Source organism: Jaculus jaculus, chromosome 9 (genome assembly GCF_020740685.1).
Source record: "Jaculus jaculus isolate mJacJac1 chromosome 9, mJacJac1.mat.Y.cur, whole genome shotgun sequence".
Lineage (NCBI taxonomy): Eukaryota > Metazoa > Chordata > Mammalia > Rodentia > Dipodidae > Jaculus > Jaculus jaculus.
In genome coordinates this window covers 31,134,150-31,156,788 of record NC_059110.1, presented here as the reverse complement: position 1 = coordinate 31,156,788, position 22,639 = coordinate 31,134,150, and the positions used below count along the sequence as shown (strand labels likewise).

Below are 22,639 nucleotides of genomic sequence, written 5' to 3'. Positions count from 1 at the left end.
TTCCGCCTCCCTGCTGCCTCGCTGCCTGCCGGGCGGGCTGCAGGGGCGCCCCGAGCGGGCTGCTCTGCTCCAGGTGATGCGCTCCTGGAGGCTGGTCGAGAGAGGAGAGCTGTTTTTGATTGTGTAAGTTCCAATGGGAGCTGTAGTTAAGCAGCTGAGGGAAGGAGTAAGGGAGAGACAGAGGAGGGAGGGAGAGAGAGAGAGAAAGAGAGAGAGAGAGAGAGGGAGAGAGGGAGAGGGAGAGAGGGAGGGAGAGAGAGAGAGGCGTCAGAAAGGCAAAAGGAGAAGAGAGAAAGCCAGGTTCAAAGAAGCAAGGATGCAGGCATGTCTGAGCAAGGGCAAGGGATGGGCTGAAGGCCCTTGAGCGCTAGACACACTGGAGAGCAGTTGACTCCCCTTGGGAGGGCCCCTTGAATAAGCTTTTTTTTTTTTCTTTTTTCTTTTCTCTGTTAGGACCATTTAAAGTGGAGTTGCCTGTGAAATGCAGACTGAGCATAAAATAATGCCCATTGAAGTTCTTTTTGATATCTGTTCCAACACAAGAGCATCTCAGCAGAAATGTGATCAATTGTACTCCTGACCCGCGCAAACCTCAGGGAAAAAGGAAACGAAGCGCACGCAGGTATAACAATGGATGCTGTCTTACTATGTAGGATTTTTTCCCCCTGGCATCCTCTTTACTGCCAGTATAGTACAGAACACAGGGAGGGTACATGTGCCTCTTTCACTAAGAAACCTGGCAATAAAGGAATGTCAGTAAACACAAACAGTAGGCAAAACAAATAAACAAAACCTCCCCAAAAGCATTACCAGAATGTCTTACTGAATCCACTAGATTCAGAGGATGCTCTGGTAAATAAGAGACCTATTTATACATTCCCAAACCACAGTCCCTCGATCCCTACTCATTTTCTTCTCTGTACCGTCAATTAATTTAATAAGACCTTGAATTGTGTGGGGCTCACTTTCTACTTTTACTTTTTAAAGTTGATATCTTCTGGGAATCAAAAAAAAAAAAAATAGCAGTGACAGTTAAATGGAGAGAGCAAAGAAAATAAACTTGGCAGTTGATCTGACATGTCGGTGTGTGGCTTCGCGCAGGTCCATCTGACCTCGCAGTGCCTTTCAAATGTCGCCTCACCCATGAAACGGAGGCCGTCACTTCTTCGCTGGGTCATTGATTTAGTCACTTTGTTTGTGCATCATTCTATCAGTCCTTGAGGTCAAATGCAAATGTAGCGAATGTCCCTGGCATGGGGAGCCTTTTCTCAGTCACCAAGAGGAAATATAATAGAAATACCATAGATAATAAGAGAAAGGCCCAGGACCGACTTGCATGGACTCTTAACACCATGTGAGAAGAACACATGGGGTGGGGGAGGGGAGCCAGGCAGCCTCAGCTCAGTTGATGGAATGCTTGCCAAACACGCACGAAGCCCTGGGTTCAATCCCCAGCATCACATAAAATGTGTATGGTGGTACCTACCTGTAATTCCAACACACGGAAGTGGCAAGGTTATCTACAATAACCCACATCTTACTTTTTTTTTTTTTTTTTTGGCTTTTCAAGGTTAGAATCTCCCTCTAGCCCAGGCTGACCTGGAATTCACTATGTAGTCTCAGGCTGGCCTCAAACTCACAGCGATCCTCCTACCTCTGCCTCCCAAATGCAGGGATTTCTCTCTCTCTCTCTCTAATATAAGAGAGAGAAAGAAGGAGAGAGAGAGAGAGAGAGAGAGGCAGATAGAGAGAGAATGGGCGCGCCAGGGCCTCCAGCCACTGCCAACGAACTCCAGACGTGTGTGCCCCTTTGTGCATCTACCTCATTTACTCCTGGGAAATCCAACCTAGGTCCTCTGGCTTTGCAGGCAAGCTCATGGACTGCTAAGCCATCTCTCCAGCCCTCTTTTTGTTTTTTTAAGGTAAGGTCCTGATCTAGCCCAGGCTGACCCATCATTTACTATGTAGTCTCCTCGGGACCTCTACTTACTTCTGGTCACAAGCTATCTGCCCTGACAGTCCCAATGTTGATACTTTGAAGAGGAGCACAGGACGTTCCTATCCTTATTTCTTTATTTCTTTTTCCATGCCTCTCTGGGGATTCTGCTCAGCAAGCGCTTTACCATTGAGTTCTATCTTCTCTCTTCTCACCTTTTATTCTGAAATGGGGACCCACTAAAATTGTCCAGGCTGGTCTTGAACTCACTCCATTGCACAGGGAGTCTATGAGATCCTCTTGTTGTCTCAGCCTGTAAAGCTAGGATCTCAGGACAGTACTCTAGGCCTGGGCTGGCTCCTAATAACAGGAAAGTAGCACCTGGGTTCATTTCATTAATGAATTGCTGGTCTTCCCTCGATGAGCTTGTATCCTTGCCACAGTGGAAGTGCCTGGCAGTGGTTTCCAAATGAATTCAGTCAAAGGCCAAACAAAGCTGACATGTGTGACCATGGCTGTGGACTCCCTGCAGAAATCATCCCGTACTTCTGAGGCTCTGAAGCCATTGCAGAGACTTCCATTGCAGCCGATGTGCTGAGCTTATGGAAGGGTCAGCAACTTCAATTCTCCCCATGCCTTCTTGAAGCCTCAGTGTCATCATTTTCTTTCGTCTTTAATTGAAAATCCCAGTGGTGGAATGAAGACCTGAGTCTCTGCTTTCTTATATTATATATCCTATCTTCCTTCTGATGTTATTGTTTCAACTACAGCACAAAGAATAGAACACAACTGATGATATCCCAATATGATAGGGCCGATAGGGCTGGAAAGACGGCTCAGTAGTTAAAGGCGCTTGCTTGTAAAGCCTGGCTCAGGTTCAAATGCCCAGTATCCACGTAAAGCCAGATGCCCAAAGTGGTGCGTATGTCTAGAGTTCCTTTTTTTTTTTTTTTTAATTTTTATTTATTTATTTGAGAGCGACAGACACAGAGAGAAAGACAGATAGAGGGAAAGAGAGAGAATGGGCGCGCCAGGGCTTCCAGCCTCTGCAAATGAACTCCAGACGCATGTGCCCCCTTGTGCATATGGCTAACCTGGGACCTGGGGAACCGAGCCTCGAACCGGGGTCCTTAGGCTTCACAGGCAAGCGCTTAACTGCTAAGCCATCTCTCCAGCCCCTATGTCTAGAGTTCCTTTGCAGTGGCAGGAGGCCCTGGCATATCCATACTTTCCCTCTTTCCTCTTTCTCAAGTAAATAAGTATGTTTCAAGAAAAGATAGAGGGCTGAAGGTATTTGTCTGTGAAGCCAAAGGATATAGGTTTGATTCCCCAGGATCCACATAAGCCAGATACACAAGGTGGCACATGTATCTAGAGCTCATTTGCAGTGGCTGGGGTTCCTGGCATGCCCATTCTCTCCCTCCCTCTTTCTCTCCCTCTCTCTCTCTCTTTCTTTCAAATAGAAATAAATTTTTTAAAAAAGATAGAACTCATGACTGCTATATACCAGGACTGGAAAGAATGCTCTGTTGATTTGGAAGATCATGCTGCTGACCCCTTCTCAATTCACCGAGCTTCTTTCCTCATCTGTAAAATAATAATAAAATGCTTCTCCACCTACCTAGTAAGAGAATTATCAGTACCAAATTATACGTGAAAGTGATCCTATTTGCAAGATTCCAAGTAACTTTACATTGTTGGCTTTACTAAAGCAGGAAGCATGTCCTGATGTGTCTCATATATATATATGTTTTTGGAGGTAGAGTTTCACTCTAGCTCAGGCTGACCTGGAATTCAGGGTGGCCTTGAACTCAAGGGAGTCCTCCTACCACTGCCTCCTGAGTGCTGGGATTAAATGTGTGCACCACCATGCCTGGTCTCTGATATAATATTTTAAAAGAATCTCTACTTCCCATAGATTTAGAGTGTTTTCTTATATGCAGCATGGTTTTTGAATGGAATGTGCATTTTTTCTATAACATCCTGAAAAACAGAAAAGATAATAAGCAAGAAAATACCCACTTAGTGACAAATTTCCCAAAGAGGAAAAGGATACAAATAGATCATGTCATGAGAAATGTTTCACATTCCTTTGACCTGGGTGACTTGCTTATATGCTTAAAACTCCAAACACCATGGTGGTGATGTATGTAATCAGGAATGAGGAACTTCCAGTGGGGATTATAGGTCTGCCTTTGTACATGCCAAAGACCCTTCCATATATATATATAAATTTGTATCTTTTTGTTGTACCAATTTGGATTTCTTTTCTTTTTCCTTCCTTTCTTTTTTCTTTTCTTCCTTTTTCTGTTTCTTGAGACCAGGTCTCATTATATATCCCACACTAGCCTCAGACTTGAAGCAATACTCTTTCCTTAGCCTCCCTAATTCTAAGGTCACAGGAGTAAGCCACCACACACAGCTTGCTAAATTGGATTTCTTTCTTTTTTTTACAAAAATTTTTAATTAATTTATTTATTTGAGAGTGACAGACACAGAGAGAAAGACAGATAGAGGGAGAGAGAGAGAATGGGCGCACCAGGGCTTCCAGCCTCTGCAAACGAACTCCAGATGTGTGCGCCCCCTTGTGCATCTGGCTAACGTGGGACCTTGGGAACCGAGCCTCGAACCCGGGTCCCTAAGCTTCACAGGCAAGCGCTTAACTGCTAAGCCATCTCTCCAGCCCTAAATTGGATTTCTTTTCACTTGATTCATACATATATCAGAGAAAAAGTTGCAAAAGAGAAACCAAATTTAAACGTCAGCTCATTTTTTCAATATTTTATTTTATTTTTATATAGGGTCTCTCTAATATAGCCAGAAACTCCCAATGTAGAACAGGCGAGCTTTGAACTTTCCCTGACCCTTCTTCTGCGTTTGGAGTGTTCACTGCCATGCCTGGCAGTTTCAGTATTTTTTTGTTCATTTGTTTTTGTTTTTTTTCGAGGTAGGGTCTTGATCCAGTCCACACTGACCTGGAATTCACTCTATGTTCTCAGGCTGGCCTCTAACTCACAGCAGTTCTCCTACTTCTGCCTCCCAAGTGCTGGGATTAAAGGCATGTGCCACCATGCCTGGTCCTAGTTTTTTTTTTTTTTTTTTCTTTGAAAGAAAAAAACAATCTAACAAAAAAAGTAATTAGGCTTATAGAGGTGGCTCAGTGGTTAACGGTGTTTGCTCTGCAAACTGGCTGACCTGAGTTTGATCCTCAGCATGCACGGGAACCCAGATGCAAAGTAGTTCAGGCATCCATAATCCCAGTGCATGCAGGAGGCACACGCAGGAGACCCAGGAAGCTAGACTGGTCTTCCCAGCAGCAAAACACTAACAACAAGAGACCATGTCTCAAAGAAGGTGAAAAGAGAGGGCCAAAACCCTGAGGTTATTCTCTGACCTCTGTACATGTGATGGGGCATGTGTGTACCCATATACACACACACACGAATAAATACCTATTACCTAAATAACATTTTCAGATGGAATTACAAATTACAAAATGTTCCTGACTTCACAGGCAGCCACAGCAGCTGATTGCAAATGCACCCCCCCCCCCCCACATAGTAGCGCCACTTGCTTTTTACCTGGGCCTGCTCGCTCGCCTACTCAGACACCCACATACGCCTCTCTCTGCTTTTCTTCTTCTTGGTTCTTTCTCTATGATAAAGTGGTGCCAAACATGTTTATAACCTTGCCTCTGCTGTCATAAAGGCCTAAAAAAAAAAAAAAATCCTGTCTTACTTGTGGCAGTATGAAAACACGTAGTCCAAAGGCATGAATCAAAGTGTTAGAAATTGCTCATTTGAATATTAGTGATAATTCATTGGACACTAATAATGGATGTTACAGTGTTCCAAAATTTCACGTTTATGCACTAATTTTACCCCCCTCTTTAAGTCACACAAAGGATTTAGAACCTGTAAGAACTGTTTACTTGAAAGAAAATATGCTCCTTTGAGCTCCCTTTTGATCTGCCCCTCCCTCCTCGGTCTGTGATGTCTTATCTCCCCAGTCCTACGGAGGCTTTATAACTGTGGAAATCTCATTTGCTAGGGAACTGGGGTGCATCACCCACACGCACTGCTGTGCAGAAGCCCACACACTTAGGTACCTTCTCAGTGAGGATGCATGGAGTAGGATGGCCGGATGCTCACTTGTGAATTGGATGACCTGTGACTCCAAGAAATCATGAAACAATGCTGGGTGTGGTGGCGCACGCCTTTAATCCCAGCACTCAGGAGGCAGAGGTAGGAGGATCGCCGTGAGTTCGAGGCCACCCTGACTCCATAGTGAATTCCAGGTCAGCCTGGGTTAGAGTGAGACCCTACCTCGAAAAACCAAAAAGAAAAAAAAAAAAAGAAATCATGAAACAAAATGATAATGGGTTTATTAGCCTCTTAATAAGATGCTTTATTTATTTATTTTTATTTTTTGTTTTTGAGGTAGAGTCTCACTCTAGCCCAGGCTGACCTGGAATTAACTGTGTAGTGTCACAGTGGCATCGAACTCATGGCAATCCTCCTACCTCTGCCTCCCAAGTGCTGGGATCAAAGGCGTGCGCCACCACACCCGGCTAATAAGATGCATTTTTTTGTATCAATAATTATGTTTCCCTTCATTTTTCAACATTCAACTTTTGAGATCAGGTTCAAATGATCTCCTGATTGACAGGCCAAGAAGGTTGTATTTTAAACTTGACTCATCCAATGTATATCAGCTACTTCTCTCTGTCGCTTAGACATTCTTTTTTTTTTTTTTAATTTTTTTTTGTTTATTTTCATTTATTTGAAAGTGACAGAGAGACAAAGAGGCAGATAGAGAGAGAGAGAGAAAATGGGCGAGCCAGGGCTTCCAGCCTCTGCAAACGAACTCCAGATGCGTGCGCCCCCTTGTGCATCTGGCTAACGTGGGACCTGGGGAACCGAGCCTCGAACCGGGGTCCTTAGGCTTCACAGGCAAGCGCTTAACCGCTAAGCCATCTCTCCAGCCCGCTTAGACATTCTTGATTGGTGTCCTGAACCACTTCGTAAGAAGTTTGACTTCCCAGAGGCCACCACGATGTGAGGAAGTCTGCAATGTAAGAAGAGAGACCAGGAGTAAGCATTCTGGTTGAAAGCCTGTTTATTATTATTATTTTTTTTAAGGTAGGGTCTCACTCTAGCCTAGGTTGACCTGGATGGAACCCATTCTACTCACTCTGCAGTCCCAGGCTGGCTTCAAACTTACAACGATCCTCCTACGTCTGCCTCCTTAGTGCTGTACCCAGCTTTTGAGGCATCCTACCCTGGGCCCCAAACATTGAATGGAAAACCTCCCGAGGATTTGTTCCAGCCTTGATTCTAGCTGTTTGAGGTTTTTCAAATGTGGTTCCATACTTTGTGGGGGCAGGAATAGATTCTGTGAGCATAATAACATGGCGTAGATTTTTAAAAAAATTATTACTATTATTTTATTAACAACTTCTATGATTGTAAACAATATCCCATGATAATGTCCTCCCTCCCCCCCAACTTTCCCCTTTGAAACTCCACTCTCCATCATATCCCCTCCCCCTCTCAATCAGTCTCTCTTTTGTTTTGATGTCATGATCTTTTCCTCCTAATGTGATGGTCTTGTGTAGGTAGTGTCAGGCACTGTGAGGTCATGGATATCCAGGCCATTTTGTGTCTGGAGGAGCACGCTGTAAGGAGTCCTACACTTCCTTTGGCTCTTACATTCTTTCTACCACCTCTTCTGCAATAGACCCTGAGCTTTGGAAGGTGTGATAGAGATATTGCAGTGCTGAGCACTCCTGTCACTTCTTCCTAGCACCATGATGCCTCTGAGTCATCCCAAGGTCACTGCCATCTGAAAAGAGAAGGTACTCTAACATGGTATAGTTTTATGTTCTTTGTTATTAAATAATTTACTTATTTGAGAGAGAGATAAAGAGGCAGATAGAGAGAGAAAGCATGGGCATGCTAAGGCCTCTAGCCACTGCAAATGAACTCTAGATGCATGCGCCATCTTTTGCATCTGGCTTGTGTGAGTAGTGGAAAATTGATTCTGGGTCCTTAGGCTCCACAGGCAAGCGCCTTAACCACTAAGACATCTCTCCAGCTCTGGTTTTATGTTCTCATCCCTGAGTTCTTATGCATGTGCAGTAAATGACAGCACAGGATACCTGTGCTTAGGTAGTAATAATAAATTCTCTCCCTCTGCCCCACACACTCTCCCTCATCTCCTCATTTCTTCCTTCCTTTGAGACAAGGTTTCATCACGCAGCTCATGATGACCTGTAACTTGCAATCTTCCTGCCTCTTCCTCATAATGCTACAGGTATGTGCCACCACACCCTATGGTAATAATACATAATCTTTAATAAAACATAATCTTTGAGTGTGTATATTGTTGTCTTAGCCAGCTCAGGCTGCTATAACAAACTGCTACATACTAGATGGCTAAAAGAACAGAAATTTATTTTCTCACAGTTTGGAAGGCTAGAAGTGCAATTTCAGGGCTGGAAAGATGGCTAAGTGGTTAAAGGCGCTTGCCTGCATGCTGGCCTGGCTTCGATTCCCTAGTACCTACACAAAGCCAGATATACAAAGTGATGCATGCTTCTGGGGTTTGCTTGCACTGGCAAGAGGGGTGCACCCATACCCTCTCTGTTTGCACATAAGTAAATAAAATACTTATGGGTTGGAGAGATGGCTCAAGAGTTTTGAACAAGCTCTTGCTTTCAAAATCTGATGGGGAGGTTTCAGTTCTTCAGTATCCACGTAAAGCCAGATGGACAAAGTGGTGCATGCTACTGGAGTTAGTTTGCAGCTGCAGTAGGCCTGGCATGTCCCTGTTCTCTCTCTCTCTCTCTCTTTCAAATAAATAAAAATAAATAAAATTAAAAATGAAAAGAAATGCAGGGTTGCAGAGACGGCTTAGTGGTTAAAGCTCTTGCCTGCTAAGCCGAAGGACCCAAGTTCAATTTCCCAGTACCCATGTAAGCCAGATGCACAAGGTGGCCCATGTTCTGGAGTTCTTTTGCAGTGGCCAGAAGCCCTGACATCTCTCTCTCTCTCTCATAAGTAAGTAAATAAATAAATAAAATATTAAAAGAAAAACAAAACAAAAAGCAATTTCAAGGTGCCAACGTGTCTGGTTTCTAGTGAGGGTTATCTTCCTAGCTTGTAGATGGCTAATTTCTCATTGTACCGTCCCATAACCAAGCAAGAGAGTATCTTGTCTTATTACTGGTGGTCTCTGTCTGGGAGTCTCCAGGTTCTTAGGGTCTTATTCAGTGCTTTAGTAAAGCACACACAGATAGTAAAATAACAAGAATTTCTTTTATTAGTGAGTAAAGAAAAAGTACAAAAGCACTGGAGTTGGTGTGTTCTCCTTACATTGCTAGATCCTTGAGCTAGATTGCCTAAAGGCAGAGAATTACTGTTTGAGGGTTTCTTTTTATGGGGTCTAGGAGAAGGGAGGGGCTGGTGGTTACTAGGGGCTATAATTTGAGTGGTGGTCTGGCTGACAGGTCTGAGTTACATAGTCTTTTCTCTGTTGTGCACGTCCTTTTCTAAAACGTACATGGTTTTAGTCATGCACACACCTAATATGCATAGACACAAGACGGTAGACAGGGGATTTGCCCTGAAAGTTCATTCAGGCCAGTTTGCCTTACGGCATGTGCACCCAAAACCAGCTGAGGCCAGATGGCCTCCTGTCTCCTGCTCCCGATATTTCTTGGAATGTAGTTGAATAGACAGGCACATTTGACCATACAAGGAGTATCCTAAAGAGTACTAGGGAAGAGGAGACTTATTTCATTGTTTGAATAATGGGGGCCAATGTGGAACTCCCATAGAGGTGGGGGTCCCAGGCTGCCAACAGGTTGCTAGCTGAGTAGTTAGGAAAGGAATGTGTACGCTGTCCAGACCAAGCCATGTCAGAGTGGCCAAGCTATTTCCCTATCCTTGCCTGCCTTGTTCTTACCAGGGAACCAATGCCATTATAAAGAACCTAGCGTCATGGACCTCACTGAAACCTAATCGTCCCTCAGGGACCCATCTCCAACAGCATCACATTGTGAGGTAAGGCTTCAGCATATGAATTTTGAGGAGTCACAATTCAATCCACAGTCCTGACTTAATCATATGAAGCTATCTCTGGTACTGATGCACTTTCAATTTCCTTATCAAAAAAACTGAATGTCATTATATTGCTTGCTGAGTAATAGATGGAAAAGGTATTCAAAATTCATGTCAGTTCAGCTAAGGGTTAAAAATTCTATACAAAGAGCTCTTATGAATTTATAAGAAGAAAAATACTCACCATTTTGGTTTTTCTTGTAATTAAATTTTTTTAAAATACATTTTATTTATTTATTTATTTGAGAAAGAGGCAGAGAGACAGAGAGGGAGGATGAGTGTGCCAGGGCTTCCAGCCATTGCAAACAAACTCCAGACAGGTGTGCCCCCTTGTGCATCTGACTTACGTGGGTTCTGGAGAATCGAACCAGGATCCTTTGGCTTTGCAGGCAAATGCCTTAACTACTAAACCATCTTGCCAGCCCCTGTCTTTTTACTTTTTTAATATTGTGTTTTATTTTTTTGAGGCAGGTCTCACTTTAGCCTATGTTAACCTGAAGCTTGTTCTGTAGCCTAGGCTGACCTGGAACTCATAAATAATAGACATGAGCTACTGCACCTGCTTTAAAAAAAAATCATCTTTTGGGGTAAGGGAGAACATTATGTAGTTCAGGCTGCTGTCAAACTTGCTAGGTAGCTAAGGCTGACCTTGAACTCATAATCTTCTTTCTTATCCCCCCACCCCTTTGGTTGGCTGACCTGGAATTCACTAATAGTCTCAGAGTGGCCTTGAAGTCTTGGAGATCTTCCTACCTCTGCCTTCCAAGTGCTAGGATTAAAGGTGGCCTCATGATCTTCTAACTCATCTCCTCAGATTTAGGAATTACACCATGCATAGCTGACAAATAACTTAATAGGGAAAGTACAAAAGATTTAAAAATCAAATCAGAAGAACAAAAGCATACACAAATATAACAAATACACACACACACACATATATGTATATAGATATGTGATAACATCTCTCATTTATCAGAAAAGAGATTATCAAAAATTACACATTCAGCCAAATAAGACTGGGGGAATAGGTGCTCATGTATAGTTTAAAGGAATACTAATTTTTTTTTTTCTTTTTGCTTTTTTGAGGTAAGTTTTCACTCTAGTCCAGGCTGACATGGAATTTACTATGTAGTCTCAGGGTGGCCTTGAACTCATGGTGATTCACATACCTCTGCCTTCCAAGTGTCCCAAGTGCTAGGATTAAAGAAGTTTAAAATGTTTATTATTTATTTATTTATTTGACTGAGAAAGAGGGGAGAGAGAGAGAGAAAGAGAGAATGTGTGTGCCAGGCCCTGCAGCTATTGCAAACGAACTCCAGACGCATGTGCCACCTTGTGCATCTGACTACCGTGGGTCCTGGGGAATTGAACCTGTGTCCTTTGGCTTTGCAGGAAAACGTCTTAACTGCTAAGCCATCCTTCCAGCCCTGGAATACTAATTTTTTAAACATATAGTTATTTTATTTGTGTATTAGAGAGAGAGAGGCAGATAGAGAGGGAAGGGGTATGCCAGGGCATCTAACCACTGCAAAGGAATTCCATATGCATACACCATCTTGTGCATCTGGCTTACGTGAGTACTAGGGAATTGAACTTGGGTCCTTAGGCTTCACAAGCAAGTGCCTTAACCACTAAGAGATCTCTCTAGCCTGGAAGGAATATGAATAATTTTGAAAATAATTGAACAATATGTATATAATATAAAATCTGGAAATCTTACCCTTTTTTTTTTTCTTTAAAGGTAGGGTGTCCCTGTAGCCCACGCTGACCTGGAATTCACTATGCATTCTCAGCCTGGCCTCAAGCTCACAGGGATCCTCCAATGTTGGCTCTTCAAGTGCTAGTACTAAAAGCTTGTGCCACCAAGCCTAGCTAATTTTCCTTTTAAAGGCAGGTATAGTGGCACATGTTAGTAATCTCAGCACTCAGGAGACCAAGGCAAGAGAATTGTTTAGAGTTTGAAGCCAGCCTGGGCCACATAATGAGTTCCATAGCCAGCTCAGGCTAGAGTGTGAGACCCTCTGTCTCAACAACCAAATATTGCTTTTTATTTTTATTTATTTTATTATTATTATTATTTTTTTTTTTGGTTTTTCGAGGTAGGGTCTCACTCTGGTCCAGGCTGACCTGGAATTAACTCTGTAGTCTCAGGGTGGCCTTGAACTCATGGCGATCCTCCTACTTCTGCCTCCTGAGTGCTGGGATTAAAGGCGTGCGCCACCACGCCCGGCTTCAAATATTGCTTTTTAGAATAAACTCTTTGAAAATATAAATTCTGGTATGTATGAGTCTATGTGTAAGGATAATTGTTACAGGACTGATTCTAACAGTAAGCATTTGAGGATATAGGTCATATCCATAGTAAAGAACATTCTTCAGCTATTTAGAACTATGCTCTTTGACCCAGAGAGATGGATTAGTGGTTAAGGTACTTGTCAGAAAGCCAAAGGACCCAGGTTCAATTCCCCAATACCCATGTAAAGCCAGATGCACAAGGTGGCGCATGCGTCAGAGTTTGTTTGCAGTGGCTGGAGGAGCTTGTGCACCCATTCTCTCCCTCCCTCCCTTCCTCTCTCTCTCTCTCTCTCTCTCTCTGTCTCATCTATCTCTATTTCTATCTCTACCTGCCTCTTTTTTCTCCCTCTCTCTTAAATAAATAAATAAATAAATAAATAAATAAATAAATAAACCGGTCGTGGTGGCACACGCTTTTAATCCCAGCACTTAGGAAGCAGAGGTAGGAGGATCGCCATGAGTTCAAGGCCACCCTGAGATGACAGAGTTAATTCCAGGTCAGCCTGGACTAGTGTGAGACCCTACCTCAAAAAAAAAAAAAAAAAAATAAATAAATAAATATTAGAGAGGGAGAGGGGCGGGGAGAGTGAGCACACCAGGGCCTCCTGCCATTACAAACAAACACTAGGTGCATGTGCTACTTTGTGCATCTGGCTTTATGTGAGTACTGGGGAACTGAACCCAGGCAGACAGGCTGTATAAGCAAGTACCTAATTTACCACTGAGCAACCTCTCCATCCCCCGTTACTATGTTTTTAACTAAATATTCTTTTTCTTCCCTACTCAGAATCTACGTGAAGCAAAACGCCTGTAGTCTCGGCATCGGTAAGGCAGAGAGGAGAGAAAAAAGATCACACTTCTTTTTTTTTTTAAAGATATTGTACTATCTTTATTTATGTTCAAGCATAGAGAAATAGAGAAAAGAGAGATAAAAAGAGAGAATGGGAGACTGGGGAAATGGCTTAGTGGTTTCAGCATTGGCCTGCAAAGCCTAAGGATCCAGGTTCGATTCCTCAAGACCCATGTAAGCACAAGGGGGCTCATGTGTCTGAAGTTCTTTTTTTTTTTTTTTTTAATTTTATTTATTTATTTATTAGAGAGAGACAGACAGAAAGAGGCAGAGAGAAAGAGAGAGAGAATGGGCGCGCCAGGGCCTCCAGCCACTGCAAACGAACTCCAGATGCATGCGCCCCTTTGTGCATCTGGCTAACATGGGTCCTGGGGAATCGAGCCTCGAACCGGGGTCCTTAGGCTTCACAGGCAAGCGCTTAACCGCTAAGCCATCTCTCCAGCCCCATCTGAAGTTCTTATGCAGTGGCTGGAGGCCCTGGTGCGCACCAGGGCCTCCAGCCTCTGCAAACAAGCTCCAGATGCATATACCACTTTGTGCATCTGGCTTGACATGGTATTGGAAATTTGAACCTAGGTCATGAGACTTTGCAGGCAAGCTCCCTAACCACTGAGGTATCTCTCTGGGTCAAAAAGCATAGTTCTAAATAGCTGAAGAATGTTCTTTGGTATGGATATGACCTCAAATTGTTACTGTCAGAATCAGTCCTGTTACAATTACCCTTGTACATTGACTCATGCATACTACAGTTTATATTTTCACACTTTATTCCAAAGAGCAATATTTGATGTTTTTATTTTTATTTGTTTATTTGACAGAGAAAGAGGGAGAGAGAGAGAGAATGGGCACGCCAAGGCCTCCAGCCACTGCAAACAAACTCCAGACATGTGCACCCCCTTGTACATCTGGCTAACATGGGTCCTGGGGAATTGAACCTGGGTCCTTTGGCTTTGCAAGCAAACGCCTTAACTGCTAAGCCATCCCTCCAGCCCTAAAATACAATATTTGGTTGTTGAGACAGGGTCTCACACTATAGCCCAGACTGGCCATGGAACTCACTATGTGGCCCAGGCTGGCTTCAAACTCTAGACAATTATTTTGCCTTGGTCTCCTGAGTGCCAAGATTACTAGCATGTACCACTGCCTTTAAAAGGAAGATTAGCCAGGCTTGGTGGCACACACCTTTAATCCTAGCACTTGAAAGGCCAATGTTGGAGGATACCTGTGAGTTTGAGGCCAGCCTGAGAATACACAGTGAATTCCATCCAGGTCATCCTGGGCTATAGGGAGACCCTACCTTTGAAAAAATAATGTAAGGTGCTGGAGAGATTGCTTAGCGGTTAAGAACTTGCCTGTGAAGCCTAAGGACCCTGGTTAGAGGCTTGATTCCCCAGGACCCACGTAAGCCAGATACGCAAGGGGGCGCAAAAATCTGGAGTTTGTTTGCAATGGCTGGAGGCCCTGGGGCGCCCATTTTCTCTTTCTCTCTCTCTCTGCTTCTTACTCTCTCTGTCTGTCTCAAATAAATAAATAGAAAAAAAAGAAAAAAAGGTAAGATTCCAGATTTTATATTGTATAAATATTGTTCAATTATTTTCAAAATATAATATTAAAATTCCTTTCAGGCTAGAGGGATTGCTTAGTGGTTAAGGCATTTGCCTGTGAAGCCTAAGGACCCAAGTTCAATTCCCCAGTACCCACATAAGCCAGATGCACAAGGTGGCGTATGCATACGGAATTACTAGAAAGTTTTGTTTTGTTTTGTTTTGTTTTGTTTTGTTTTGTTTTGTTTTTAAAGAATTCACATCAGGACTGGGATTGCAACTCAGTAGCAGAGTTCTTGCTTTGTATATGCTGGATGCTGACTTCAATCTCAACCACCACAGAAAGCCTTATCAATCAAAGAAACATACATACAGTAACACTCTGAATGAAAGATGACTACTTTGGACAATTTTGTGCTGAACATCTGAATTGTGTAAGGTCTGCTTTGAAAATGGTGAAACATGTATCAGTGGCTGCATATTTCATTTATTTACCAGCCCCTGCTGTGTTCTCATTGAACAGGGAGCAAAGACACCAAGATGCTCTTCTAAACTCCTCCTGCTTATTTATTTATATTTAAACATACATCTTCTCTGGCTGATTGCTTTATAGTTCTATTTTTAATTTTTAATATACGGTTTTACCAGAGAATTCTGCATAAAATTCCTTCTACGATTTAGACAAACAGAGTGTCAAAATGTTTGCCTTTTTGGAAGAACTTATATTTATTTTTACCCAATGCATGCTAATTTTATAATGAAGTGGACCACTGAAAGGCTCTTAAAATTTATTCTTTATTGCCAGGCATTTGACACAGTGCACAAACATGAAATATTCAGGGAAAAAGAAAAGGTCTAAAATAACACTTCCATTTATTTTTAATGGTATATGTACTAAGCTGTATTTATTTAGTCTGCTAGAGGTATACTATCACTGTGTGGGTGAGGAAGGAGAAATAGTTCAAATAAGGGGCAAAAGTTTTATCTTTTTATCTTAACGATTTAATATGCATATTTAAACCAGCTCCATAATTATTATAAAACAGTGGGTTGTGGGAGTAGGGATCATGCAGCCTCATGGCTAAGTATGGCAATGACTGGGCTTCTGATACAAAAGACTTGCATGCTCTGTAGCTTGAGACACATTGTGTAAGCCTTTCTAGCACATTCTCTGAGTTCCTAGACAAGTAACAGAGAGAGGTGTTGAGGATATAGGTCAGTTGGGAGAGCGCTTGCCTTTGAGTTAAATTCCCAGCATTGTATAAAGTAGATATAGTGGCACATGGCCGGAATCTCAGTGCTTGGGAAGGTAGAGGCAGGAAGATCAAAAATTTAAGGCTTCAGGCTGAAGAGATGGCTCAGACATTCAGGCACTTGCCTGCAAAGCCAAAGGACCCAGGTTCAATTCCCCAGGACCCACGTAAGCCAGATATACAAGGGGCGCACACATCTGGAGTTCATTTGCAATGGCTGGAAGCCCTGGTGTGCCCATTCTTTCTCTCAAATAAATAAAAATAAATATAAAAAAAGTAAGGCTTGATTACCTAGTGAATTTGAATTCAGCGTAAGCTACATAACACTCTGTCCCAATTCCCACCCCTAAAGATAAAAAGAAGAAAGAAAAGAAGATGGAATGAATGGGGCCCATGAGCCGCTGTGGGAGATCAATATCACTGTTGTCTGAAAACATATGAAGACGGTCTTCCTGAGCCACAGAGCAGTGCTCAGAGCCTAGAAGGCAGGAAGGTCTGTGAAGGATGCGAGACAGAATGGTTTCAGGGCTGTTGAGTTGGTTTCTGGAGAGGTTTGAAGATATTAGCCTAAAGTAGCCATATGCAAGTAGGAATTCTTTCAAGTCTTCTGTTTTATCATATAAACTCTATGCTAGGCTCCAAACATACACTCACAAGCGTTTATGTAAGAGTAACCACATGTCTCCTTGACCTTGCACTCCAAGTCATTAAGTGCAATTTTTGCTCCCGAAGACCATTTATTCCGTGGCCTCTGGCATGCGCCTGTTTATGCCAGATGGAGTAATGCAGGTTGAAGGCGAGAAACAGGGCTGGAAGTGCCTTTATAAAAACGATGTTGAGGGCTGGAGAGATGGCTTAGCGGTTAAGCGCTTGCCTGTGAAGCCTAAGGACCCCGGATCGAGGCTCGGTTCCCCAGGTCCCACGTTAGCCAGATGCACAAGGGGGCGCACGCGTCTGGAGTTCGTTTGCAGAGGCTGGAAGCCCTGGCGCGCCCATTCTCTCTCTGTCTCTCTCTCTCCCTCTATCTGTCTTTCTCTCTGTGTCTGTCACTCTCAAATAAATAAATAAAAATAAAAAAAATTAAAAACGATGTTGAATAAAACATTCTAGTATCATCCGCCATAGGAGATACTCTACTGTGAATACTTTATAGTGTCAGGCACTTCACAAGAATTTTCTCATTAAATTTCTACATTTTAAAAATCTATTTGAAAATATTTTATTTGTTTATTTATGAGGGAGGGGGCAGAAAGTGGGAGAACCAGGGTCTCTAGCCACTGCACACACGAACTCCAGACGCATGCACCACCTTGTGCAGCTGGCTTTATGTGGGTCCTTTGGCTTTGCCAGCAAGTGCCTTAACCACTCGCCCGTCTTTCCAGCCCTAAATTTTTGCATTTTTGAGAGCAAGATGCTGTTTGCATTTGCAGAGGGAAATGTTGCTACGGAAAGACGGAAGATCCAGAGGGAACAAGACCTTTCAGCAGGCTGTTATTAGGTCCAATTTTGACACGATGACACTTTGACCTGAGGGGGTTGCAACAGAAAAGTCATAAAGCATATATTTGATTTTTTCATTGAGTATTTGCTTACAAAATTATCTGCTAGGCACCGCATGATGATGAATAAGACACTCTCCTTGCTTCAGAGGTGGACCGGAAGTGTCTCTGGCTGGCATATGACTTATCATAGTGGCAGTGAGCACAGGCGTTTTGGGAGCCCACAGTCATTAAAATTGTAAGCTTTGGGGATGCACAGTATTTTCTTAAATATGAAGAGACTGTTTGAAGAACTGAATCTTAATTAAAAACTTAAAAATATATCTTTAGGGTTTTTTTTTTTTTTTTAAACACGCCCAGAGACACACAGAGAGGCAGAAAGAGAATGGGCAGAGCAGAGGCTCGTGCCACTGCAAACAAACTCCATATGCATGCACCACTTCGTGCAGCTGGCTTTATGTATGTGGTTGCTGGGGAATCAAACTAAGGCCAGCAGGCCTTTCAAGCAAAGGCCTTTAATTAAAAAAAAAAAATTTGTGGTGGGGGTGGGAGTGCAGATAGAATTTTCTTAAGCTGCCCAGGCTGATCTCAAATTGCTAAGGAGCTAGAGCTACAAGCATGTGGCACCATGCCCATTGTTTGCTTTTTTGAAGTAGGGTCTCGCTCTAGTGCAGGCTGACCCGGAATCCACAATGTCATCTCAGGCTGGTCTCGAACTCACAGTGATCCTCCTACCTCTGCCTCCTGAGTGCTGGGATTAAAGGCGTGAGCCACCATGGCTGACAAAAACTGAACTATGTTTTTGTTTGTTTATGTTTATTTATTTATTTATTTATTTATTTATTTATTTGAGAGCGGCAGACAGAGATAAAGAGGTAAGGGGGGGGGAGAGAGAGAGAAAGAGAATGGGCACGCCAGGGCCTCCAGCCAGTGCAAACTAACTCCAGACACGTGCGCCCCTGGTTAACGTGGGTCCTGGGGAATCAAGCCTCGAACTGGGGTTCTTAAGCTTCACAGGCAAGGGCTTAACTGCTAAGCCATCTCTCCAGGCCAAGAACTCACTTTTAATGGAGTAGACAAGGGAATGCTGAGGCGAACTAGAAGCCAAGACCCTGGAGTCAGACTCTGTCTTCAATTCCGAACCCTGCTGCCTGTTAGCAAGGCGATCTTGGCAAGTTACTTCAAAATTCTGCCCCTTGGTTTTCTCATCGAAATTCGGAGCTAGAAATAGTTCCTCCCAGTTCTGGTTTGAGGATGCTCTGTTCCGTGTGCACTGACCCTCCCCACTCTCCCGGCCAGTGAAAACTCCTGTGTTGGAGATTTGGCCCTCAGCGGCTCTCATCACTGACAGGTGACTGGACCATCAGGACTCTGACCTGACCATTAGGCTACTCCACCGGTAGGTTCACAATCTGATGGCATTATCATTGGAGGAAGTAGTTTCCTCTCTGGGGGCAGGGAAGGGGGTTAGGGAAGCACCTCCGTCAATGTGGCTCTCCACTTCCTGGCCAACTTGAGACCAACAGCTGTACCATACACTCATGCTTCCGTGTGATTCCACATCATCTCAGGCCCAAACCAAAGGATCGCCCCAACTTCAGACTGAAACCTTCCAACTCAAATAAACCTTTCCTCTTTTCCAGTAGGTATTTGTCACAGCTGTGAAGAACTGAATAACATATGACCTCACAGCACCTCCATGAAGATGGAGATGAATTCACACCTGAATTTGAAACAATGGCCACCCACGATAAGTTCTATGCAATAATTTGCTTATCTCTATGGGAACCAGAGAGAGTGCAAAGATATGAGCGCAAATACACTACACTGAAGGAGCCGATGCTAATGTCAGTCACACGGATAAAGTAATCGGCATTTTTGAGATTTTGTTCACTGTTACGGACCTTCCCTCCACTCTTGTCCCCAATGCTTTGGCTGAATTGACAACGGAGAGGAACTGCAGGAGGGCAACTCCCTCAATAGAAAGGGAGGCTGCTGCTCAGCCAGAACCAACTGTTCAGAATTGTCACATGTGACTCTTAGTCCAGTGATGCCAGATCTGCCGTCCCAAGAGAAGCTAGGAAACCTCATAGGTATGTAAGATTTCTTAAACTTCCCGACACTCTAAGATCAACCCAGGAACTCATTTGTAGACTGAATGCAGCCTTTCTCCCAGCGTCTGTTATTTCTGGAGGTATTTGTAAAATAGCCTTTTGTCACACACCTTGTAACAAAGAGAAAGAACATGTTGCACTCTCTGGAGCCAATTTCATATGGCTTCTGGTCATCACAAGTGTGGGCCCCTGCGGTGGTTGATGAAAACATGGCCAGCTTTCTTACATAGTGGAGCCTGAATGCGACGCCCTTAGGCCTGGAAACTGTGTGTGTGTGTGTGTGTGTGTGTGTGTGTGTGTGTGTGTGTGTGTATGCATGTGCATGTATGTGCATGCATGTTAGGGTGTCGATAATCGAATGTCCCACAGATGGTGACATTTCTCACACTTGAAATGTCATGGAACAATTCAGAGCTGTTACCCATGTAAATGATTGTTTTCTGCATCATTCAGGTGTTTATTGTTTCGTCCTCATCCACATCCTACACTATGAGAGAACCAGGCTTAGCTTAGAAGGGATGACAGTTATCACAAAGGGCTGCCAAACTGGGGCTGTGATCTCAATGACCGTTCATTCACTAACAACTTACTGAGCATCATACACATTGCTCTGGTTATGCCCTTTTGTTTGGATGCCCTGGCCAAAGGCAGTGGGAATACGTTGGAATATACTGTGATGCAGCCAAGGCAAGGGGGCTCATATGGTCCTAATGACCTCTATGGCTACATCAAATGATCCGAGCAGCAGGGTCTCATTTGGAAAATGAAACACTAATTAACCATAATGTTATCCTCCTTATGAGCTAATTGGTAGAAAATCATTTTTCCTAGTAATCGAGTTAAACTACTACAAAAATGTAAATGCCTTAATAATATGTAATAAGTTGTTTCCCTGGGGAGAGAATTGAGACTTTCAATGAGAAAATGTCAGAAACTCAAAAAGTTAATCTCTTTCCACTGTTTTCATTTGGCTCTTTTCATTCATGCTATATTGAATGTTCTCTACATGAGAGTAGGTCATGTGGGCCAGTTATTGTAAAGATCATACAAGGTCATGCATGTAAGGGATTTAGAACTTAGCTAACAATCAAATCTTTAGCTTCATCATCCATGTAAACTTCCTTCTAGATCTTTGCTTTTTTGAAAGTTGTGTGATTTTTACTTGGCATTTTGCATCAGGATCTTCAATGATAATTCACCCAAGTTTTAAAAATGCTTTTGTGTAAGCTGGGTGGCATGGTGGCACACCTTTACTCCCAGGACTCAGGCGGCAGAGGTAGGAAGATCACCATGAGTTCAAGGCTACCCTGAACTACATAGTGAATTCCAGGTCAGCCTGGACTAGAGTGCAACCCTATCTTGAAAAACCAAAAAAAAAAAAAAAAAAAAAAAAAAAAAACCACAAGCTTTTGTTGGCAATTTTCATACATGTACATAGTGTATTTTGATCACAATCCCCCAATCCCCTCCTATTACCATCCCCCACCTTCTTTCCACAAGATTTCTCCTTCTTTCTAACTAGCCCCTCTTCTATTTTGATGTTTCTCCCTTCTTCCATCATCTACAGTGGATATTGGCCTTGTACAGGTCATGAGAGCTGCTGTGAGCTCATGGATGCAGAGGCTCCTTCATGTCTGGAAGACAGCATTTCAGAACACTTCTCCCATCCTCTGGCTCTGGCATTCTTTCTGCCTCTTTTGCCTTGGAGGGCGTGGTATAAATGTCTCGTTTAGTGCTGAGCACTCCTCAAACACTTTTTCTCTGTGATCTAGTGAGTTCTGAGTCTCTCCAATAATTACCACCACCTGCAAAAGAAACTTTTTTTAAAAAAAATTTTATTTATTTGAGAGCGACAGACACAGAGAGAAAGACAGATAGAGGGAAAGAGAGAGAATGGGCGCGCCAGGGCTTCCAGCCTCTGCAAACAAACTCCAGATGCGTGCACCCCCTTGTGCATCTGGCTAACGTGGGACCTGGGGAACCAAGCCTCGAACCAGGGTCCTTAGGCTTCACAGGCAAGCGCTTAACCGCTAAGCCATCTCTCCAGCCCAGCAAAAGAAACTTTTCTGATCAAAGGTGAGAATGTCAACTTATGGACAAAAATGTAAACTTGATGGACACAGAATATGCACTTAAGTAGCCATAGGCTTTTGATTATGATTTCAGTACCAAGTATGCGTTCCCTCCCATGGCATAGATCTCAAATTCAACCAGATAGCAATTGGTTCCTCCCATAGTGATCATGCCACTGTTGCCCCAGAGGGTACATCTTGTCTGGCTGGTAGATTGTGTAACTCACAGAATACAGCGCTCTTGCTCTTGTGTTTCCGTTCTCTCTCTCTCTCTCTCTCTGAGTTAAGGCTGCAGCCTAGGCTGGCCTGTAACTCACAATGCTTCTGCCTCAACCTTTTGAGTAGTAGCATTTTTTGTTTGTTTGTTTTGAGGTAGAGTTTCATGATAGCTCAGGCTGACCTGGAATTCACTATGTAGTCTCAGGGTGGCCTCGAACTCATGGTGATCCTCCTACCTGTTCCTCCTGAGTGCTGGGATTAAAGGCATACACCACCATGCTCTGTGAGTGGCAGGATTTTAAGCATACACCACCATGCCAGGTGTTGCTGGGATAAAGACCCTAACCAAGGGGCTGGAGGGAGGGCTGAGTGGTTAAGGTGCTTTCCTGCAAAGCCAAAGGACCTAGACTGGATTCTCTAGGACTCAAGTAAGCTAGATGTACTAGGTGGTGCATGTCTGGAGTTTGTTTACAGTGGCCAGAGATCTTGGCATGCCTATTCTCCCTACCTCTTTCTCTCAAATAAATAAAAATTAAAAAAACAAAAAAGTGCTGGGCATGGTGGCGTATGCCTTTAATCCCAGCACTCAGGAGGAACAGGTAGGAGGATTGCCATGAGTTTGAGGCCACTCTGAGACTACATAGTGAATTCCAGGTCACCCTGAGCTAGAGTGAGACCCTACTTCAAAAAACCAAAAAACCAAAAACAAGCAAGCAAACAACAAAGATCCCAAC

At 43.3% G+C, this 22,639-nt stretch overlaps 1 long non-coding RNA gene across 1 annotated transcript; it reads left to right on the top strand.

The window, feature by feature from the left end:
• The first annotated feature begins 51 nt into the window (after positions 1-51).
• On the top strand, positions 52-19,669 carry LOC123463410. The gene is made up of 3 exons (XR_006638916.1): positions 52-123; positions 454-622; positions 19,144-19,669. It is a non-coding gene; the product is annotated as an uncharacterized LOC123463410 (long non-coding RNA).
• The last annotated feature ends 2,970 nt before the right edge of the window (positions 19,670-22,639 follow it).